General features: G+C 41.7%; 1 long non-coding RNA gene across 1 annotated transcript in view; it reads right to left on the bottom strand.

The window, feature by feature from the left end:
• Positions 1 to 5415: 5415 nt before the first annotated feature.
• The window catches only part of LOC140706076 (uncharacterized), an 86237-nt gene continuing 67163 nt past the window's right edge, over positions 5416 to 24489 (bottom strand). The window contains exon 2 of the long non-coding RNA XR_012085803.2: positions 5416 to 24489. This exon is cut by the window's right edge and continues 15405 nt beyond it. This is a non-coding gene — a long non-coding RNA (uncharacterized LOC140706076).

Genomic DNA, 24489 nt, shown 5'->3' with positions numbered 1-24489 from the left:
GTGTGGGAGTCTGTGTGTCAGACAGGGTACTACTGTGTGTCAGAGTACCAACCTGATAGGTTCAGGTGTCTGTTGGTTAGCCAGAACTGATAGGTTCAGGGTCTGGGCTTTAAGTTAAGGTTCTGGGTGAACCAAACTGTATGCTTGTATGAGTGAGAATAAGCCACGTTACTTTATGTTATTCACCTAATTGTTTTATTTACCCTGTTTGTATTTAAAATAAACCTTATTCTTTTATTGTTTGAAAATCCATCCCTGGTCTGTGTGACTTATTATAGGGAATGGTTGGTGGCAGCTTAGTGTAACTGTGTGACAGGTCCCAGTAGGTCTGGGTTTGTCACATTGATTGGTGTCCAGCGTGTGGGATACGACTGGTCCAGTTGTCCAGCGGTCCAGCAAAGCCTTGGCAAGTGTGCCCAGAGCAAGGGGGGTCTAGTCAGGGACAGTCTGAGGCGCGTAGGTAATCTTCTAGGTGTACCTCACGGGGAGGTGCGCTAGTAGAAGAACGTGCCAACTGGGGAGACTTAGATTAAGGTGCTCTGAGGCAGCCTAGTTTTGGCGGGAAAAGGCTGAGGCAAAACTGCGTAGTAACAGTGATCTAGCCTGCCAGCTGAGAGGCCCAGCAGAGGGGGGTAGGCTCTGACTCGATACTGTTGCAAGTTAGTGCTGAAGAACAGCAGCAATCTCTAGGGAGAGCTGGTTCTGAGGCAAAAAGGAAAAAAGTGGTCGTTTTATTTTGAGGCTTGACTTTTTAAAGCAGCCTGTTCTGAGGGGGGATTATGCCCTTGACTCGAAGCCAGATGGCCGAAATGAGTGAAGTGAAAGACCCCCAGATTGACCAAGGTTCTGAGGATGAATTTGGCTCAGTGCAAGGTGACAGCACAGGAGAGCAGAACCCAGAACTCAGAAAATTGATCCTAGTCCAACAGCATGAACTGAGGATGAGGCAATTTGAAATGGAGGAAAGGGAGAGGCAGGAAAGATTGGAGAGAGAGAGAATGGCGTTTGAATTAAAGAGATTGGAACTGATGAACCAGAACAATAATAATAATAGGGATTCTGAGGGAGGCCAACTGTCTAAAGCTGACCTGAAGAAATTCCCTGTGTACCACAAGGGAGATTGTCCTGAGGTGTTCTTTTCCTTAGTGGAAAGAGCGTTTGTGGACTTCTCAGTGAGGGAAACTGAGAAGATGACCATCATGCGATCTTTAATCAGTGGTAGCCTGGCTGAGGTTTATGCCGAGATGCCTGAGGAACTGATGAAAGATTTTGCAGAGTTTAAAAAACTGGTGTTTGCCAGACATGGGATAAATGCAGAGCAGCTGAGACAAAGATTCAGGTCCCTAACCAAAAAACCAGAACAGACTTTTACCCAAGTGGGGGCCCAATTGGTGAGGCTGCTTGAGAAATGGCTATCGCAGGAGGGAACAGAGACCTATGAGCAGCTTAAAGACTTGATAGCACTGGAACAGTTCTATTCAGTCCTGCAAGGGGAATTGAAATTCCAGGTGAGGGAAAGGAAACCGAGGTCTGTGGCAGAAGCCGCAGAGATCGCAGATTTTATTTCCCAAATAAGAAAGCCCTTGGGTGAGGGGAAATCTGTAGGTAAACCCAAAGAAACCTACAGCAAGTACTCTCAGGGACCAGGGAAAAGCCAGCAAGGGGGAGGGGCCCATGGTGAAGGGAAGCCCTCAGACATGAAACTAAGACCTCAGATTTTGGAGGGAAAACCAAAACAAGATGAGAGAGAATCAAAATACACCAGAAAATGTTATTTCTGTCAGGGAAAGGGTCATCTAATCTCAGAGTGTCAGAAATTAAAGCAGCTAAAAGGAATGGTGCCTCAGGAGTCTAGTGGGACCAAGCCAAAAGCTGTGTTCTGTGTCCAGAAAGAGCAAAGCTCAGTGTCACTGAGGGAGCCTGTTGCCATGGCTACTCAGTCTGGAACAGCTACCTCTGCTGAGCAGGCTGAGGAAAATGGTCCTCTTATAGAGGTAAAACGCTGCTTGCTGGTAAAAACAGATTCTCAGTTGTTTGAGACAGCCGGGGTGGACGTAGGAATACTGGACCGTCAGTATAGGGGGCTGCGGGACACTTGTTCCCAGGTAACCCTGTGCCATCCAGATATTATTCCTAGGGAGTTTATAATCCCAAATGAGAGCATGAAGGTGGCAGGGATTGAGGGGCAGGTAATCTCTCTGCCAGTTGCAGAGGTACCTGTCAACTTTCAAGGCTGGAGGGGAGATTGGCGGATAGCGATTTCATCGACTCTGCCAGCAGCCGTGCTCGTGGGAAATGACCTGGCTGAACATGTGAAACGGGTGCTAGTGATCACACGCTCACAAGCCACCACAGGGACAGTTCAGGGGGGTAATGATGAGCCAGAGACGGAAGGAGAGGGAAGTTCAGAAGCTGTGGTGGAAACCTTAACCACAGACAGCAGATTTGGACAGGAGCAAAAGGCAGACGCCACTCTCCAAAAGTGTTTTGAACAGGTGACTGACGCCCAGCTAACACCTGAAACCCCAGTGAGATTTCTGGAGAAAAAGGGGATTTTATATAGAGAAACCCTGAGGAATATCTCAAAAGGGGGAGATGGGATCAGAAGTCAGCTGGTGGTACCTGAAAAGTATCGCCCCATGATCTTACAAAGGGGTCACTCTGACATGTCTGCTGCACACTTAGGGGTGAAAGGGCCCCTTGATTTGATCAAGCAAGGTTGGGACAGACAGGATGACCCACAAGACGTTGTGACATACATAGACACCTTGATGAATGACCTAAGGAGAAATCTAGAGCTGGCAGCAGAAAACCTGCAAGCTCAGAAGGTCAGACAGAAAACATGGTATGACCACAAAGCTAGAGAGAGGCACTTTGACCCAGGGGAGGAAGTGCTTTGGCTTAGGCCCTGCAGAGAGAACAAACTGCAGCTCAAATGGGCAGGACCATATAGGGTCATTTCCAAGATGTCAGACCTGAACTACCTAATAGAGCAGGAGGAGAACCAAGCAAGGAGGGTGGTTCATGTGAATGCCCTAAAACCCTACTACAAGGGGGAACAGAGGGTTTTATTCGCGATAAAAGCAGCTGAGAGTGAGGAAGCTGAATTACCCTTCTGGGAGGGTAGAGGGGAAGTAAAATACAACCCAGAGGAGGTAAAGATCAGTCCTGCACTCACCCAAGACCAGCAGCAAGAACTAAAAATGCTGCTTAGTAAATATCAACAGGTGTTTTCTAACAAGCCGGGGATAGTGAAGGGAGTGATGCATCGGATCCACACAGGGGATGCACCCCCGCAGGCAGTATCCCCATACCGAGTAACGGGACCCTATAGGGACAAGGTGCGGAAGGAGCTGGACGAGATGCTGAGGGAGAACATAATCGTCCCCTCTTCTAGTCCTTGGTCCTCTCCGATAGTCCTTGTAGACAAGCCTGATGGGAGCATTAGGTTTTGTGTTGATTACAGGAAATTAAACCGTGTAACCACTCCTGATGCCTACCCAATGCCCAGGCTAGACAACCTGATTGAAACCATAGGGGGTTGTCGGTTCATCTCATCATTGGACCTGGTAAAGGGATATTGGCAATTAAGAATTGATCCCAGGGATCAAGAAAAGACTGCCTTTTGCAGCCCTTTTGGTCTCTATGAATTTCGAGTCCTGAGCTTTGGTCTCAGAAATGCACCAGCCACATTCCAAAGGCTGATGGACCAGACCTTGGCAGGGCTCAGTGACTTTACAGTGGCCTACATTGACGACATAGGGATCTTCAGTAATACCTGGGAAGATCACCTGATACACCTGGAGTTAGTGCTGCAGAGGTTAAGTGCAGCAGGGCTAACAGTAAAGGCCAGCAAGTGTCAGCTGGGTAGCCCAGAAATAAAATACTTGGGTCACGTGGTAGGGGGAGGAATGATAAAACCCCTGGAGGCCAAAATAGAAGCTGTTCGTGATTGGCCTAGACCCAACACCAAGAAAAAAGTTAAATCATTTCTTGGGTTGGTGGGCTACTACAGAAAGTTCATCCCGAGGTTTAGCGAGATTGCGGCTCCGCTGACCGATCTGACGAGGAAGACGGCTGATGACCGCATCCCGTGGACCAGCGACTGTGAGGCGGCGTTCCAGAGGTTGAAGGAGGCGTTAATCAACTATCCTGTCCTACGTGCTCCAGACTTCGACCGGGAGTTCATCATCTACACCGATGCGTCTAACAGCGGCGTAGGAGCAGTTCTGTGCCAGGAGGATGAGAGTGGTGACCAGCATCCAGTGTCCTACCTGAGTAGGAAACTTCAAAAAGGTGAGAGACATTTGGCAACCGTGGAGAAGGAGTGTTTGGCCATAGTCTACGCGATCCAGAAGGCCAAGCCTTACATCTGGGGAAGACATTTTATTCTGTGTACTGACCATTCACCATTGCAATGGTTAAAGACAATGAAAACCCACAATAGCAAACTTATGAGGTGGGCTTTAAACCTACAGGACTATGACTTTGAAGTGAAGGTGGTCAGAGGGTCAGTGAACTGTGTTGCTGACGCCTTATCAAGAAGACCTGAAGAATGAAGACGGCGAAAGAACATGGACTATGTGTATATACTGATAACCAAAAAGTTAAATGTACCTGGTTTTGAATTTGGTTTGTATGAATAAAGGTAAATTGTTGTAATGTTAATGGTAAATGTTTAAATGCATAATTGCTATGGTTAACTTAGAGTGTAAGTATATGTAAGTATAATATGGTATGTATAACTGTTTTTGTGTATTTTATACAGGTTGTTTTTTTGGTGAAAAGCACCTTAGCTTTCCCCCTACAAAACAACTTTTAAAGAGGGGAGGTGTTACATACAGCACTGATGTTACCTGTCTGTCATGGGTTTGGAGGGAAAGTTCCATCCTATGGGGAGTGGAAGGCGGGACATCAGGAGGAGGGGCTGTACTGTATAAATATGTGATGCGTGTGTGGAGAAGCTAAGCAGACGAAGCAGCAGCTGGGAAGAAGGAGTTGGTGTGGGAGTCTGTGTGTCAGACAGGGTACTACTGTGTGTCAGAGTACCAACCTGATAGGTTCAGGTGTCTGTTGGTTAGCCAGAACTGATAGGTTCAGGGTCTGGGCTTTAAGTTAAGGTTCTGGGTGAACCAAACTGTATGCTTGTATGAGTGAGAATAAGCCACGTTACTTTATGTTATTCACCTAATTGTTTTATTTACCCTGTTTGTATTTAAAATAAACCTTATTCTTTTATTGTTTGAAAATCCATCCCTGGTCTGTGTGACTTATTATAGGGAATGGTTGGTGGCAGCTTAGTGTAACTGTGTGACAGGTCCCAGTAGGTCTGGGTTTGTCACAGCTGCTATTCCACCTTCTGCCACTAGAGGGGGATATTTTTTCTTTTTTTCTTTTAACCTAAGATGACTTAGCTTTTAAAAAAGGGGAAAAAAGAGTTCGTAACTCAAATCTAAGTTCGCAAGTCGAGTCCATATATTCCTATGAGAGCAGTTCGTAAGTCGAAACGTTCGTATGTCGAGCCGTTCGTAAGTCGAGACACCACTGTAAACAGCACACTTTAAATGTCCCCTCAGGTCGAGGAGTAAACTAGACCATCCCACCTAGCAAACCAGACCAAGGCTATTTAGTAGTAAACAATACTAAATATAAAACAAACTGCATTACCAGAATCCATTTTCTCTTTACTGCACGTGCAACAGTCCATTGAAAACTTATTGGCATTTCCCAGTGTTTCTGCAAGTTACTGAATTTTCCATTCATAGAATAATAGAATCATGAAATTGCTGAGCTAGAAAGGGCCTATAAGGCATCATGCCATACTCCTGCGCAGTGCAGGAATCCAAATCAAAGCAGATTTGACAGATGGCGGTCTAATTTTCTCTTGAATGCCTCCAGTGTCGGAGTGCTTACTACCTCCCAAAGGAATTGTTTCCATTCTCATACTGCTCTAACAGTTCAGAGGTTTTTCCTGATATTTAGCCCAAATCTGGCTTCCTCTAGCTTGAGTGCATTATTACGTGTCCTGCACTCTGGGATGATCAAGAAGAGATCGTGCCCCATTCAATAGGATGGTATTTAGCTCATGAACAACTGCAAACTGGAGATCCTGCAAAGCATTCTGCTGCCATGCTGTTTTCCCCAAGCAGGGTCAAGGTAATCAGAAGACCTACTTGAAATCAAGAGATCTAATGATACACATCCCCAAGGGCTACTGTACATTTTTGTAAGGATTGTTTTAGCTTCTGGGGAAACAGCTGTGCTCAACTGCTATATATTTTACTGCTCAGAAGTTGCCAGATGAATTCAAAAAGCAATGATTCCTGCTTTTCACAGCCAACATACAGCATGCTTCTTGTTTGGCATGTATATTGTGTGTTGTCCTGTTGCAGTGGTTCAAGGGACATGCATTTTTCAAATCGCATCTCTTGACTGAAGAAAAAGATCCGTCAGCCAACTTTGAAAGTTAGGAAGAAAATATTGCTGCAAATATCTGCATATATTCTGAGTCTCCTGAATGCCCACATAAAATAGTATGTGTGTTACCTGCCAGAACCACAAGGAGATGAGCAAACTCTGATCAATGAGTTCTTGGGACTTTTGAAAGCTGTTTTGTAGTTTTCTTTACTTATTCCCGGGGGGGGGGAATCTGAGCATTTTTAGGTACTGCTAGTGTGGTGAGATTGACAGCCTAAGTTTGGTACCAAACACATGGAGGATTATTTGCGTTCCCACAGGTTTATCCTCTGTCCGTTATTTCCATGTTTTAACGTTTATTTACTTACTGAGTTCGGTTTTTTGGTGGTTTTGCTTGTTTGTTTTTTAAGAAGAATTTGTTGGCTGCAAGGCTCCCAGATCCAAAACCCCATCTAGCACATCTTGTTGAATCCATAAAATAATCATCATAGGAGACCAAACACCTTGCATACACCGACAGCCATGGATAAGGGCATTTTAGCAAACTGGAATATAAATAAATATCCAATAAATAATTCAGGCCGTCATGTAGCTATTTGCTTTCTACTGTCAGAAGAGAGCATTCTTATCTCTTGAGTGGCAAAAAACAGAACAACAGCAGTGGTTTAAAAAGGAAAAGGAAACACACAGCCACTCACTCCATAGAAGTCTATTTTTAAAAAAGGGTGCTTCCCCCCCCCCAAGTCAGACATTTCGATGATAAATTAATATGGCTAGCACATTTTGTTTGATCAGAACTACCCACTGTGAATGATGAGAATGCATATTCAAAAGGTGAAGAGATGCTGGATCAAAATATGCAGGGCAGGTGAATAAGCATGAAAAGATGAGAAGAGGAAGCGCAAGGGCAGGGGTGGATGAACTGTCGACGTTTGGGGGCCATCTTCTTGCAAAAAGTGTTAAATATGCCGCATAAAAATTCAACCATAAATGGTTCGTGTCTGTTTTTCAAAAGATGGATTCCACAGGGTGTTAAATCATGCAAGCCTCCCTGCTGTGAGGTATTTAAAAGGTGAATTACCACTCCCAGAGGCACCCAGAGATCTCAGTCACTGCTTAATCTTCTTCATCATCATCAACTTAGAACTGCAGAGCTGGAAAGAACCCTGTAGTATCAAGAAGGCACAGTGGGGAATTGAACTCCCAACCTCTGGCTCCACAGCCAGAGACCTAAAGCACTGAGTTATCCTTCTGCTGGAAAACAGCTCACTGAGTGTAGGCTAAGGGAGAGACTGGATAATACCATACCTCTTCCGTGTCCAACAAGGTGGCCACTGGCATATCAAAGAGAAGAAAGGGGGAAACATGGGGGGGGGGGGAAGAAGGTGGAAGCAAAAACACATCAACTTGCATAAAACATGTTGTTTTATATGGATACATGACTATTTGGAGGCCATTCATAAAACGTATGGAGAAATCCCAATTGATCTGTGCACTTGCTAAGTCTGCTATCCTGATGCTAAATGTTAAACGTAACAAGGGATCTAGACAGAAAAAAAAAAAGAGAGTGTTTCTTTCATTTTGGGCTGTGTCACAACTACCTTGCTCAGTCTTCTTTTGCTTTCACATTTTTGTGTGTTAGTCCTTTCATTTAACATGAAAAGAAAAGCTTCTTCTAGGCTATTTTGTTTTAGACTTTTCATTTATGCTTCTGGCACTCCAAAGCCCTACAGAACCCTTAAAAGCTGCTCCAAAAGAGCAGAGAAATAAGGCAACTCTAAAAGCAGGCAACAATATATAAAAAAGAAAAATCATCATCCATCTTATATAAAAAAAACAACCTCATTCACCCACCAACCAAATGAAAAAAACAGTAAAGCACCAAAAAATCAGAACAGGAAAAAAAAAAAACCAATGTGAATTCATTGTCACCCACCCAGCACAATACTGACCCTGTAGACCTGGTTAGTGCAATAGGGAAAAAAAAAAGACAAAGAAGTAACTTTGTACAGAGTAAGTCAACTAGCATCAAGTAAAACAGTTCCCAAAACTCCTAATCAAAATATACACCTTTAACAAAATTAACACAGAATAAATTAATGAAATAACATTCTAAAAAAATGAATCAAACAGGGAAAGCACCTCCTCCCACACAGGGGAAAAACAGCACCACAAGAGAGTAAGCAACAGCAAAGGAAAATGGAAGCAGTAGGAGTTCAGTGAGCAGCACAAGAGGAAGAGGGGGTAGGAAATGAAGTGTCAGTGGCACAAAGTGTGAAGGGAGGTGGCAAACATGGCAACAGTTCACAAATGGGAAGGAAGGTGAAATAATGGTATAAATGGCAAAGAAGGAGGGAGGTGAAGCAGTGACATGGAAGGTTTTTAGGGGAAGAATTTGTTTGCATGTTTGTTTAGTTTCATATCTCCCAGTGAGAGGACCCAGGGCAGCTTACAATGCTAAAACAAGCAATACTAAAAACACAATAAATTGCAGATTAAAAACCAATTAAAGTAGTTTAATATTTAGAAATCTGCTTTTTCAGTACTTTTAATTTAATTTGCTTTGTGATGTAATAGTAAGTGATATTGAGTTTTATGCTATGCAACATTTCTTATTAGTTCGATAGTTAATGTACTAAACAGGTTTGTATGGCATGCAGGAATCTATCTGCCCAAAAAGTTCTGTCTTCCAGAGAGAACACAGGAAAAAAAGGAGACAATAAACTCATGCCTCCTGTGCGTAAACAATGGTTTTAACATGAAAGAAATCCCTTCAGTGTTACCAGTCTGCAAGAAAATGGTTGGTTCTTCCCTTAAATGATCAGGAAGAAAGAAGATCAGCAGGAAGAATCAGGTGCAGCTGAAACAGACAACTGAAGGAATGGAGGAGGCTTACTGCATAACAATCCTGCTTTTGCACTAAAAACTAGCTTTCAGGGCTGTATTGAAAAAATACTGACAAATATAATTAAAATACATTTTTAGAACTAGTGATTTTTAAAATATATATATTACAGTTAAGTATTAAGGTTGCTAGGATCTATTTTCCCTGCCAGCGATGCAGTGGTAAATTACACCGGTACAGGTATTCGTCAAGGCATCTCCATGGCTAGGCTGGCCCTACAATTAGTCCTGAAGTGATGGATGCAACTACTTTCTTCTCACCCCATTAATGGGCCCCTGCTGCGGGGAAGGTTACTGTTTTGACTCCTCCTACTTCACTCTTGTACACATGTCCAACCGCACTGCACTAGAGGCGGTAGCCCCAATGCTGCTCCAAAAGCCAGCCCTACATAGAGTGGAAGATTCCTGGAACGCCTGCCTCAGAGGATCCTCATGTGAAGTCAAAGATCAGGTAAATCACCTTTGCTATAACTGAAAGTAAGATCAGAGGGAAGATGAAGTCTGAGGGACATGGAAGGTGACATTACGGTCCCTGGTGCTTTGACTCCCTGAGCCCACATCCTATTGTGCTGCTTTTTACTGCCCCACAAGAATAAGAGAAACCATTTAATTTTAATTTTATTTTATTTATTCAATTTTTACCCCACCCCTCTAGACAGCGTCTACTTGGGGAGGCTTACGTAGGTTAAAAAACATCAAATAAATAGATAGATAGATAGATAGATAGATAGATAGATAGATAGATAGATAGATAGATAGATAGATAGATAGATAGATAGATAGATAGATAGATAGATAGATAGATAGATAGATAGATAGATAGATAGATAAATAAATAAATAAATAAATAAATAAATAAATATATTCTTACAATTCATTTTAAACAACACATTTCCAAGATGGCAGGACTCAAGAAGAGGGATCATTTCTCCTGATCTTATCCAGGTTCCGGGACAAGGACTGGCAATTTCTGAGGGGATATTTCCTGTGCAAGGCAAAACACAGCTCTCCTCTAGAGATGGGCACAAATCACTGCTTTCGTGGTTTGTGCTGGTTTGTTTACTGGCTGAACAAGTGTTCGATAATCAGAGCCCTGCCTCCTCTGACAGGTGCCCACTCCAAGGCAGCACCCTGAGGAGGCAGAACAGAGAAGCTCAGCCACTTCCACTGAATGGGCACCTGCCAAAGGTGGCTGGGCTTTGAAGTGCCATACTCCTGTTCAACTGATAAACAAATCAGCATAAACTGCCCAACTGCTGGTTCATACCGATTTGCTTACATGATTTACCCGTAAATCCAGAACTGATATTCATCAGGACAACAAGATGCTTTCACTTCTTGCAATTCACTTTTTTAAAAGTCAGCTATGTAATGGCTGTGTTTAGATCTCATATCAAATTATAATTAATTGAGATCTGAGATTATTTTTGCCATCACATGGTGCGCCCCTTCCCCTCTACACTGCCACACGTTTCAAAGCTTTCCCGTCTACTTTTGATTAACAGCAAATTGCTAAGTCATCTGAACTTGGCACACTGTGGTTAAGCTTCACTACAGCTAAGTTTCAAACAAACCAACATCAAAGTTTCAAAGGTTGGCAAAGCGGCCTTGCTTGAAACTAACTGTTTTCAAGATTAACCACAGTTCGCCAGGCTGAGACAACGCAGGATGCCCTGGTTAATCAAAAGTGAAAATGAAAGCTTCTAACCCCCATCTGATACATGAGTGAAAGGAGCGCATATGTCTAGGGAAAAGGTTAAGCTTGTTCATATCTTTAAAAATAATAGTTTAGAGTGATGTCAGAACACAGTCAAACTGTGCTGTAGAAGAACGTTTTCATTTTACTGGTAGTACACATATAGCATTCACTACTTTCCTGCCCATTGATCTAAAATCAGTTCCTATAATTCTCAACATTTGAAGTAGTAATCTTGATGTACAAGTGCTCCACAGTTTTGCACTAGCTTTTTATTCATTTCTAACTTTAGTTTGAACTTGTTCAGTCGAATTACTCTTCCTATAAGACGCAAGATCTCTTGCCTAATCATATGTCTTGTCTTTTTGCCTAGGTTTCATTTCATGTCTTCTTTTCCTCTCTCCATCAAACCATTTTTTATTTCTTCATCAACACTACCTTGTTTCTAATACACAAAGGGGCTGTTGCCCCTCACCCTATGTTACAGGAAGTATAGATATACAGCTTCCAAAGTTGGTGATACTCTCACCCCACTCTCCCTGCCCACAGCACCTCAATTCTACAAATTAATTGCATGCTGTCTAAAGAAGTTTGGACTCTGGTGTTAAATCTCTCCTGGGTTATATGAGGATTCAAGGTTATTTGGTTTCTTCCTCCTAGATAAAGCTTATACAACATAGCTCCCAGGGGCTAGACTCAATAGGCTGGGCCTGGCATGTACAATTAATGAAGAGTTATAAAATCCAACCAATATTTTGTGGAATCTGAGAGGGATTTTTTACAGCTAAAAGGATAAGCTGAATAATGCTTCTGTTAAAATTCCTGTCTTTGTTACTGAGGGCATGATATTCTCCCAGCTTCAGTGCACTGAGACTATTATTCTTGTGTACACTTAAAAGTCAACATGGTTGTTTAAACAGAAGCCCCCATGAGTCACTTTTGTGCCTAAACCCTCACCTTGGTTTTGATATTTGAGAAAGGTAAACAGTCGTTTACAACAAATAGTTTAAATAGTTGTGTATACGAGCATTTGAGAAGGAATTTCGGGGTCAGAGATTGTGGTGGCCCATAATACTAGACTATGAAATGCTCTCTGATTCTGTCAATGTTGGTGGCTAAAATCCTGTTGCACAAAATCTGCATGTGCAATAGTGATAACTGCCAGCAGTAATGGCAAATGACTGCTGCTAAAAGATGATTTCGAGGTGAAAGCAACACATACACAAGGCAATGAAGTCACCTGTATTCTGAAATTACCAAAGGAAGCCTTTAAATAGGCAATGGCTTACCCCTGAGGATAACATTATCGCCATTGTGCATGTGGAATTGTGTAACAGAATTTCAGCCACTGACCTTGATACACAGAATGAGATGATTCAATCCTGTCATCCCCTATGCCACATGGGAATTCTGTTTCTCTTGTGAAAAGGCAATTCCACAAAAGTAAATTATTTAAAAGCAAGTTCTTGTCAGTTCAATGACTTGAATGCTGACAGTGCAACACCATACTTGGCTTCTCACATGTTTCCTAGGGCTTCCTGAGGCTTGCACATAGCTAAATATATACGATTGCAGAGCAAACTGTTTCACAAGGACAGAAACCGAGGAATGCAAATCCTTTCATGTATGAAATTCATATGGCACAGACATTTTATTAATCTGCAAGAGGGCTAGATATTTTCTGTCTCTGTGGATTGGGGTTTTCATCTGCAAGGATTATTATTTTTTTAAGCAAATACGTAGCCCATTGTGCAAAACTATGATAACTGCTATCTTGATTAATGGGGTTTTTTTTTTTTGAAAATCAAAGCACCATATTGGTTGTTTGCATCTTTTTGGTTAATTAGTCAAAGTTTTCCTACTTGTTGGGTATCTGCGCATTGTTCTACGAAGTGAAAAGACAAATTTTTGCACAGGGACATTTTGTGCTAATTGCAAAAACGTTGAGAAAAACATACATTGTTCTCACACCTAGAGACATAGTTTTTGGTCCTCTAGAAATTAATGACTAGACGTTAACTTGTCATGGTCACTAATGAGAATTAAATTTGTCAGTTTGCACTTTGCATGCATGACTATACTTTTACTGAAGGCATAGGGTTTGCAATTGCTCCAACAGGCTTTTCTGAAGCCCTGTGCTGTACAAGACAGGTGCTCTTTTGGGCCAATCATCTGTACACTATCAAATGGACAATTTCCAACCTCACAAGCTTCTGAACACATCCAGGCACATTCACATGTACACAAATTGAGATTGGTTGTTGCAAAAGTCCTGGTAAGCGTTGCAGCTTGCTAACTAGTGAGCCCCTTCCATTCCATCCTCTACTTTGGTTCTTAATCAGGATTGGCAAAGGGAGCAAATCAGAAAAGAGCTTATATCAAGCACAGTTACAAGCTCTATACTGTCATGCTTTGATGTCATGGCTAGAGCAATGGGGAGTGACCTATCAATTTCCAAGAGTTATTATAAATAACACCCAAAATCAAGTATTAAAACCAGAAACCAAACATTCACACAGGAACGCAACTAAAAAACAAAACAAAACACACACAAAAAACCCCACTTTGGTTTAAGGAAAAAAGATATGGCTGAAGCTCTACTCCCTAAAACAAAGAAATTCAGATCTCAGTTCACTTCCTTTCCATCAAAATATGGGCACACTTATGCACCCTTCTTATACATTAATTTCCTTGCAAAGCAATGACTATAATATCGCTTTACTAGCACTCCTCTCTATTTATAGCATGTCAGTATTAGTGCTGAAGAACTAAATGAAACACGGGCTGGATAGTGTTAACATCCCCATATAGCCAATTTGAAGTGCACTCTTATCCACAGTTACATGATCTTTACTAGTCTGGTCCAATTAACCCATATTCTGGGTGCAAGGAAGTCTTGTTGCATTTAATGGATAACAGATAATAGATAATCAGAGAGTTTTTGCTTTCCTTTAGAGATTCAAAATGTGGAGCTTACTTCTTGTGTTTATGTGGGCGGAAGTTAAGGCACAAGAAGACCATGAGAATGTAAGTAAGTTTTAAATGAGGTTAGCATTAGGAATTTCTTGCTTCAACGATAATGATTTAATTCAGACAAAAAAAAATCTCTTAGGGGAGCTTTCCTGCTCTTGCAAAGTATTAACATGTAGACATGAATGCTGGGGAAAGAAAATCTACTATTATTGAACAACTTAAGATATGAGAAAACGGAGTTAAGCAAAGCAACAGCAACAGTGCATGCCTATGACTCAGTAACATGCTTAAAATTTTCCGCTGGGAAACACATTCAGAACTAGATATCTATGAGCAAAAGCTAGTCATACCTGTAGGTGAGAATGGTAAAGAATCACTGCCTTCACCCAACAGTTTCCATTCTGCATTGACCACTTGGGTTAAAGGGAGAAGTAGAGACTTCATGTTTTCCTAGGGTCATTGCACAAAGAGGGAACATTGTTATGGTAGTGAATAATGTTATGTGGCAACCAGTTGCTTCTGACGTGTGGCAACTATATGAATGCATGACCTCCAAAAGGCCCACATTTCTAAAATCTTCTCATTTTTCACCTTTCATGACAATAATTATCAGACAACATATTCTTCTGTTGATTTATCAGTATTCTTAATCTTGGTTTAAATTTCATTTGGATGCCTGTGATTAGAAACAATCTTTAGCACTTTTTTCCTTTTTAAAAACATTGTTCTCTCTGTGTTGGCAATAAATATTATACTAGTTCTCTTTGTCTTTATGTGCATGTCACTGACCCTATTCCTACGACCTTGTAATTCTGCTTCTTGCTTGCTTCTTAATAATTTTAAAAGTTTCATAGGTCATCTGCTCAGGTGTTTCTTTTCTTTTAGCTATAAGCATAGTCTTTATGCATTCTTCTCTAACAACATCTCTGTTTCTAATCTGCAGTTCTTCTAGCTCATGAATGACTGAGTTCAGTGATGCAGATGTATTCTTTACATGGGCTTTAAATTCTTCTTGGGTGTTATTTAGTCAAAATTTTGTTTTTGTGTTCTTCTTCAGCTTCAGTCTAATTTTCATATTAGCAAGTTTATGGCCCGTACCACTCACTGATCCTGGTCTTGTTTTTGTTTTGTTTTGCAGATTGAAACCAGTGATGTTGATAGAGTTTTCTTGGGTGTTTTTTGTTTGTTTGTTTGTTTTTTATTGATTAGCTAGCAACCCCCATGTGTACAATCATCAGTTAGGTTGGCAGAAGCACATACGTATAATAAGCAAATTGCCTAGTGAACAAAAACGATAGTAAAAGTGTTGTGAAAATTAATAAAAATGCGCAATCTGCCATTGTTTTCTACAGGAGAGATAATATGGAAGCTTGTCATCAGCCATAACTATGTGTTGGCTAGAACTACCATACTAATAATAAGGAAAAGCAATAAACAATGGTCTGTTTTAGATGAGTGAGGAATGAAGGAATGGAAATAAGATACCAACCCCACCTCAGATGACCTATGAGTTCCAAGAGAACTAAGGCAGATATGCTGGAAATGTGCTGGCACATCTCCTTTGGGTTAAAAGGATTAAAGAAGTGATGAATTGCCCTGTATGAGGTTTTCCTATCTGAGTATGTCAGTATACCCTGTGTGCTATTCACAGCTATCCCAGGTCATCACTGCTGCCGAACCATTGTCCACTAAGCCGAAAAATAAATGGCAACAAGAAACATCACCTCCACTTTTTTCCCTTGATTTCCCCCCCCCCCCGCCATTGATTGATGGTGTCTCATTTGCTTGCTTTCAGGCCTGATTGCAATGTTGTTGTTTTTTTAAAAAAAGAAAGAAGGGAAAAGAAAAGGCTCGCATCAAAATCAGCTGATAATTGTAACTGAAAAGCAAAGAAATAACCCGGTGCTCCCTGTATGATTCTGCTTACCAGGCATTTGAGAGATTTAGCGACGAAGCTTCTACATGCGGAAATTAGATGAGTACTTTGTCATTCCTTGGTAGTCTTTATTTAAAGATCTCAAAAAGCTACAGCAGCAATAAATCATGTGGCAATAAAACCGTACTGCAGAGGTCTCCAGTTGCTACTCTCCAGAGACAGAGGACTTCAGAAGTAATGGTATTTCTATAAGCAGGACTTCGGTGCGGTGCAGTGCTTTAGCTTCACTGAAGGGTCCATTGTTCCAAGACTGGGCCTTTGAATGACAGAGGCATTGCACTGATGCCAGTACACTAGCAGCAAGAGACAGTGTTGTTCCACAGGCAGCAATGCAACCACTACCATAACCATGAGCACAAGGAACACGGAGCCTAATGAAATCCATGAGTTCTGCTGAGTCTTCTGTGAAAGCCTGTGCAACAGCTGGCTTGTAGAACAGTGTGTGAAAGCACTTTTGAAACAACTGGGAAACAGCCTGTGGAACAAATTCCTGTTGCACTCTTGTTCCGATTGTGGGCTTCCCATAGGCATCCGTTCAGCCCCTGTGTGAACAGAATGCTGGACTGGATAAGAGCTTGGTCTCATCCAACCTTTTATCTTGTACGTTCTTAGCATAATGTACTGGGATTTGACATTTATGGAAGGAGGAAAATGCCACAGAAGTCCTACATTCGCAAAATGACATCCTAGGATACAACCCAGTATTTCCATGTCCCCATAAGCTCAATGCCCCATTAAAAGAGTGCTTCTACACATTTAATATAATGATAAATTCACTATCAATGCCCATCCCCATAGCCAAAATAGTTTTCTACTTGTAAGTAAAATAGCAACAGCAAGGGGGAGGGCAGTGCCAGCCCACTGTCCCTCACATGCACCAGTAGCTAGGAAAGAAATTCCAGCTAGCAGTAGCGGATCACATTGAGCAGTCAGAAACTAGCAATATTCATTGTGGCTCAAATAGCAGTAGCAACAGCTGTATGCTAGAGTCCAAGTCCTTCACCCCTCCAACAGCAGTGCAAGTTTTTTGGGACACTGCCTTGACAAGCATGGCAGGGGGCCTGTCCTCCAGAGACACCACCTCAGAGGAAGGACAGGACAGAGATGGAGACAGAGGTAGAGGTGTACATGCAGGAGACCTGCAAGCCAAAAAAGACCAGATCCTTGTCTTACCGGTCTAAGACTCTAGCCTAAGTGGCAGTGGGACTGTTATCTCGCTCACCAACTAGTGTGCCCAGTAACAGAGTGTTCCCTCAGGCAGGGGACATTGTCAGTCCATATCACTCATGCCTAGAACCTACATCTGTAGAACATTTCCTTAAGGTCAATCTACCATTGCTGAAAGGGTACATGGTGGCCCTGCAGTTAAAACTGCAGAAGCCTCTGTGCTGTAAGGTCTGTAGATCTTCAGCTGTAAGATCGAATCCATGTGATGGAGTGTCCGTCGCTTGTCGCAGCTCCCACTTACCTAGCGGTTTGAAAGCATGCAAATGCAAGTAGATAAATAGGGACCACTTCGGTGGGAAGGTAACAGTGTTCCGTGTCTAAGTCGCACTGGCCATGTGACCACGGAAGATTGTCTTCAGACAAATGCTGGCTCTATGGCTTGGATATGGGAACGAGCACCACCCCCTAGAGTCAAACACGACTGGACAAAAATTGTCAAGGGGAACCTTTACCTTTACCTTTTACCCTTGCTGAGCGTCCCAGTGGTCCTCTAAGTAAGAGAGAATGGCAGACTTTGTTCAGAGTACTAAGCTTGTCATGCTTGAGTCTGCTCCTCCTTCTGCTTTTTTCATTCTTTCAACTGCTGCTCCAAGATTGTGCTCACTCACTTCAGCTGTGCTGTGCCTCATGCTGTTGGCAGAGGTCCCACCCACCACAAGCTGTCTGCCACTCTAGTTTGTCTGCCAGTGCTGCCCAAAGTATTTGCTTACTCCCCCCTGCAACCTGACCTCTGCTTCCTCAACGCTAGTGGCATTTCCTGCTGGCATTCCCGCTGTTCAGGGTTCAATCAGTATGCCCGTTACAGCTTATTTCCTAATATCGCAGCACTGCTGGCTGTTGGTGTGCATTTTTTTCCCCAAACCCAAATTCTGAATCAAAATTTTGGTGCTAGTGCACGTCCCTAATAAGATCGACTCAGCCAAGGTCCCTAGAAACGTAACATATTAATTGCTTGCTGGTTCAGCCATTTTGTTGCTTTCTGCCAATCCCAGCTGGGGGATTTCTGAGTTACTCCCCCATGCAAAGCCCCTCTGTGAATTGCCTCATGTCATTCTCTTTTCCTAAGGGTTAGGAAGAATCATTAATTAACGATTTCCTCTCAATGCTAATTATCTTGTGAGACCGTTCAATAACTATTAAAAACTATTATTGACAGATGCTCCATTAAAGAAATGCCACCTCATCCATTACCATTGTAATTATAATGTTACAGGCATTGTGTGTGATTTCTTTTTCTTTTTTCTTTTTAAAGACAATGGGAGTCATTAACCTGTGACCACTGATAGAAAACTCCATGCATATCAAATTTTGCTCCTCTCTACCCCCCTGCCTCAAATACCCCTTCCTAGTTTTATCATCTGCGCATAGGTCAACAAAATGGAGCAGGGGAAAAGAGGCATGTCCACCTAACTTAAAAAGAAAAAAAATTAACTGTCCATTTACTACCTGATCAGTTGAGGCTCTTGAAAAAAATAACAAAGAGGACACTTTAACGAAAATCATTTAAATTCTGCAGACTTGGACCAGTGTCAGTGTTGGAAACAAGAAAGAGAGCAGTTCTTTGGGGCTCGGCGCTTAGAATCCGTGCTAATACTCCTTATTCTCTCTCTTTGAAACAATCTGTGAACTGACAGGCCATAAACCATCCCAAGAATACATGTTGTCTTTCCCCGAATGAAAAAGCTCTTAGAAAAATCCACCAGGTAGAATCTTCAAATGACCTCTAAGGCTGACAAATCATCTGAAAGGAAAAGAGAACCTACACAGTAAGAGGCACCTGCTGTTTCTTTTGCTGAAGTCAGAAGCAAATGCCAAGTGGGGGAAAATGTAACTCTCTGAGACTATTTAAAATTCCAGCAGGACGACTCTGCCTGAATTCCAATTTCCTGCCTGAAACATACAAAAAAAAGCATCTGAATGTCAGAAAATCACCACATGCAACCAGGTTCTTTTGACAAGCAGCAATTTATTTAGACCGCCCTCAGGAAACTCAAAAGCTATTCTTCTCACCAAATGTTGCTACTGCTCTAATTGAAAGATTACATAAAGGTTGCAGATTTCCATTCGACTAAATACTGTTCCAAGCATCTCCAAGAAGGAGCACAAAGGAAAAGAAGAGAACATATCATATCATACTACCTACCATACAGCAAACCATGCAAAAAATATTAAGAGATCACAGAGCATGGGGACAGACTTTCTGAACTACGAGCATGTCTGTTTTCGGATATGCAGTTTCCTCTAAGGTCCAGACACCCCAGTCCTGACCCTAAACTATGGGATAAGGAAGGTTAATAGATCTCCACTTTCAGTCCTCCAACTATTTTATGCCAATACACAGAAGTCCAAAGCTGTATAGCTGAAAATCATGGGTTTCTAGCAGTTGACCCAAAAGATGTAGAGGAAGAAAGATTGGAAACCACCATGATAGGGCATATTTCGACAATATAAAATAGAGTCATAAAAGAGAATAGAACTGCAAAACTGGAAGGTACCATATGAGTCAAGCCCCTGTTAAGGAGGACCATTGGGGGATTCAAACTCCCAACCTCTGGCTCCACAACCAGATGCCTAAACCACATCATCATTACAACGTTGCTAGTCCAACCTGGAAATAAGGAGACAAGGCACAAGTTTTAACTGGGGACACAACTTTATTAAGATATTAAGTTATAATCTCCTGTCTCCTCAAGAGGGGGACTACTGTAGTGAGGATTCAGTTGACAGACACCAGGCATACCTGCCAACCTTGCCCTGATCCCCCATCGGGCAAGTCCCAAGGCTTAGGTTCATGCTTTCCTGTTACCAGCCCATTCCCTGACAGCTAACACCCAGATGACCCTCCTGGCCATCGGACGCCCAAGCCTTCAGAAGCAAGGTAGATGGTAAGCACAAAAATGGCATAACAATGTTGGCACCTCATTTGGAGAATATCCTCCTCATGAAGTCTGCCTGATTCCTCTTATACCAGATGCCAGACAAAAACTTTCTTACCTGCACTTTTAGTGAACAATGATGCTGAATTAATTTGCAAAGAACTTTCACACCTATTATTTTCTCAGCAGTTTTTAATCTATTCTCTTCTCTCTTTGCTGCTTGGAGCTGTTCTCCAACTATTTGGTGACATTTATAATGCATATTTGGGTTTCACCAAATTGTTATGTACAGCACTTCAGATATTTAAAAACAGAACGCACAGAGCTGCAAAGTAAATGGAGAGACAGCAAAGTCCTGCATCACAGAATGAACATGCATGCCGGTCTCTATATGACTAACTAAAACTGATATACAGTGGTGCCTCACTTGACGATGATAATCCGTTCCAGCAAAATCGCTGTAGAACGAAATCATTGTCAAGCGAAAGTAAAAAACCCATTGAAATGCATTAAAAACCAGTTCAATGCATTCCAATGGGCGAAATACCTCATTGTGCAGTGAAGATCCTCCATAGGGTGGCCATTTTACGGTGCCTGTTAAGCAAGGAAACCGTCCTAAACACAGAGGGGAACCATTTTGCACAGCGGGCAGTCATTTTGAGAGCCGTCAATCAGCTGTTTTAAAATTGTCGTTTAGCAAAGAATCGGTTCCCAAAGCAGGGAACCAATCGTCGTAAAGTGATTTTCCCCCATTTAAACATCGTTTTGCGATTGCAATAGCGATCACAAAAACCTCATCATAAAGTGGATTCGTTGTCTACCGGGGTAATCATCAAGCGGGGCACCACTGTAATTTGTTAATTACAGGTGTAACTCAGAGATGTGCCAATTTTAAGGGACTGGAGATGGGCACAAGTCCTTCCTGCCAGTATAAATCCTTCCCATGAAAAGGCTCTTCTACTGGTGGAACCCTTTACTGATGATTGATGCCTGAGATTTGCCAACACAGTCATCTGGTGACAGAACTGCTCTCGTGGCTAACATTCTCTGGCAGGAGAGCCAGGAAAAGAGTCAGAGAAGTGGTGAGGAGAGGAAAGATCCAAACTCTCCAAGCCCAGGAACACAGTCAAAACACTGGTGCAAAATTAGACAAGGGGAAGAGCAATCCTAAACAATTTCCATCATCCTTATACTCTTAATTTGGAACCAGGATGTAATACTTTCGCCTACTCCTTGTCCAATTTGGATTGCACTCTTAGTTATCAGTTGAAGTTGATATATTCATTGAAGGGGATATAACCAAGAATTCTTGGTTGATCTCAAGCTTCCTAATAGGATAGAAGGAGGAGAGAATCAATAGGCAACTTGTGACCAGAATAGGATGGTGCCCCTGCCCAGAATTTTGGAATGAGATGCTTCCCCCTACTCAAACTACAAGTATTCTTGCTAAGGTAAGTGTATATCATTTTGCTAGGGTACCTGTCAGTAGCAATCTCATTGAAAACAGGTTACTGCTGAAAAACAGAGGAGAAAATTGTCCACAATGCTGCCTCTGGAATAAGCAACATGCCTGTACGGAGGTATGAAGGTGAGTGACCTTCTCCTGCTGTGTTCCACCCACAAACAATTTCCTGTTTCCCAATGCTGTGCTCTGTGACAATTATGAGGGCTGTTGCTCTACTGCCTGTGAAAATTATGATGTAACACATTGAGTAGACTGAGGTACTGGTGGAACACTAAAGGGTGTGGCTTTTGCCCTTTCACTGCCATAACAATCTCTCTCCCACAGTACACGAATGTTTGCTGGCATACAATAGTTACTAAACTTTGGAAAGCATTTATAAAGCCATCTGGATGTTAAAACTTTACCCTGCAGTGACACCAAGAGGGAGAAAAACATAACATTGATTATCTCTACTGTCTTGATACTCAGAATGCTCATATTTGCTTTCTTTGATGTTTTCACACAGAACACATTCTTGGTTCTTCTGACCTCGGAATGTAGCAAAAACTCATATTTTTTTTGTCTAGTTTCTGAAGAGTAAATGTACTGTGTGCAGAAGATTGTCCTGATTCAGCCAGAACCTGGTCATGGAGAAAACAGCACCATGGAGAGCTCCGAGTAACAGGCTAGAAGCTAGATAAGTGTGTTAGCATGTTACAACAACAAGCCTAAGATATGATGTTGGCTTACATAAACTTTTGTCACCTCCTTACCACATTTAAGCTGAGGGTTCCTCCCTTGAAGAGTCCTGATCTGTTTAGCGGCACCAGGTTGCTACAACACAGAAATGACTAGAATGTGGTAGTATTTCATAGCTGGTGTCATCAGAATCTGAGGATGGCAATGGGACTTCTTCTGGACGCAGGAGTCTAGTCACTGGGGACTTCATAGGAAACCTGGTGGTAAGGAAATTGACATTTTGTGATGACTTTCTGTAACTGAGCCCTCTCTCATCTGTTGTCTCAGAAGTCTCTTCATCTTCAAGGATCTTGAATCATGATGACAAACCTGGGTTCAGTTTCTGACCCACCTTTAGTTTAAAAAGAAGAGGTCAGGTAACTGGTGATGGAAGATATTTCTGCCAGACCTCCTAGTGAACAATTGCCAATAAAATCAGGCAGTTCTGGGCAAGAAAGACAAAAAGTGTGATCTGCTATAAGGCAGTTGCCAGTGTTCCCATGTATGTTTTTGTGTATAATCAGCCAACTGGGTTTAGAATTCATTTATAAGCTGTTTTATGTGTCAGATTTATAAGTTTCTACATAAAATTTCTGATGAAGAGAGCTTCATACCATGAAAGCTCACACCAAAATATGATTAGTAATGTTTAAGGGATGAATGAGCATAACTACTAAGGTCTTTCTTTGTAATTTGTGTAAAATGTCTGTAGTATCCTGTTCTTTTGAGAAGCAAAGCAGAGCAGGGCAAAGCAAAGCAGATTGTTTGACAGATGAAAACAACCCATTTGTGCTTCAGAGTCTTAAATAAACCAGCAGGCCATCCCAGTTTTGGACAATTCACACAAAATGGTACTTCTCTCACACAGCATCATTCTCTGCAATATGATCCTTCTGTCAAGAGTGCTAAGAAGTTCCTCATCAGTGCCAGTGAGAAGAGTGTTATATTTCCCTGTCCTGTGTAAGGATGAGACAACTGAGGATTAACAGCCCTACCTTCCACAGACATGGCTAGTGATGCTATATTTATTTATTTTATTTATTTATTCAATTTATATGCCGCCCACACTACCCAGAGGTCTCTGGGCGGCTTACAATAATTAAAATTCAATACAGTAAAAGATAAAGTAATTAAAATACAATTAAAATACAATTAAAATTGCCATCAGACCCACAGCTAATATTATTTCAATTAAAAGTGAAATATGTGGGGAAAATGTAAGTCGTACCCTCTGTAGGATAGAAATTCTGCACCAGGCCTTCAAAGGTTGAGGAGAGATTTCTCAAGGTACTATATCTCCTTCCTGTTCTTTTTTTTCACCTCACCAGATGTTTCCTGGGTGAGGAGGAATCCCATCAAACTGAAAATGTGAACACTAGTTGTACCAGAAATCATTTAATACCCCTCAGAAAGAAAGAAAAATCACCCTGAAACAAGACAAAGTAAAGTGGTAGGAAAACAACTGTGCATAGGCTTTTCAAATGTCTAAGTGTTACAGCAAAAAAATTAGGGGGGAGAAAACCCAACACCCTGTCACTCCGATAGCTATCATGCTGTCAAAATGCCCCAGAGCAGAATTTCTTCCCTGGGCTTGAAACAGCCATGGTAGCAGTGATTGCTATAGTCGTTAGACAGCAAGTATTTTTGGAAAGATGACAGCTGGCTTGTCAGATGTTAATGCTGAAGTACTTGGTGTTGGTATGTTACAACAATAATGTGCTGAGCATTTATTCCCGCATTAGTGTATGCAGAGCTGTGAAACTGCCTCCTGAAGACTGGAAGGAAAATGAAGCCAGACTGTGCTATTTTCATTTGTTACCAGATCTCCATTGAATGTAAATTACCTTTGTGCTTCTTTTTGGTCTTCCCACTCAAGGATGTATCAATGTAAACATCTACTGCTCAAAACATATGACCCATTAAGATCGCTGGACCACAATAATTCCCCAAATCATGTGGAAATGCTAGTTATATAACAGAAGCAAACACAGATGTACTATGGCACCTTTAAAACTAACCCATTTACTTACGTGTGAATTTTCATGGATTATACACTGGAATGAATGTGCTAGTCTTAAAGAGACCACAATACTTCAGGGGTTATTTGTTTATCTACTTGTTATACTGAGACAGATACCTCAGATACCAACGATTATGTGAGAAGCTGTTGATAATAAGATTATCTGAATATTTAGAGGTAAAGCATTTTTTTAAAAAAAAAGAAAGAGGAAAAGGATCATTCAAACATATAACAATGATATTTTCTACTATTGTTTAT

Source organism: Pogona vitticeps, chromosome 3 (assembly GCF_051106095.1).
Source record: "Pogona vitticeps strain Pit_001003342236 chromosome 3, PviZW2.1, whole genome shotgun sequence".
NCBI lineage: Eukaryota > Metazoa > Chordata > Lepidosauria > Squamata > Agamidae > Pogona > Pogona vitticeps.
This window is presented reverse-complemented; position numbering and strand designations above follow the sequence as displayed.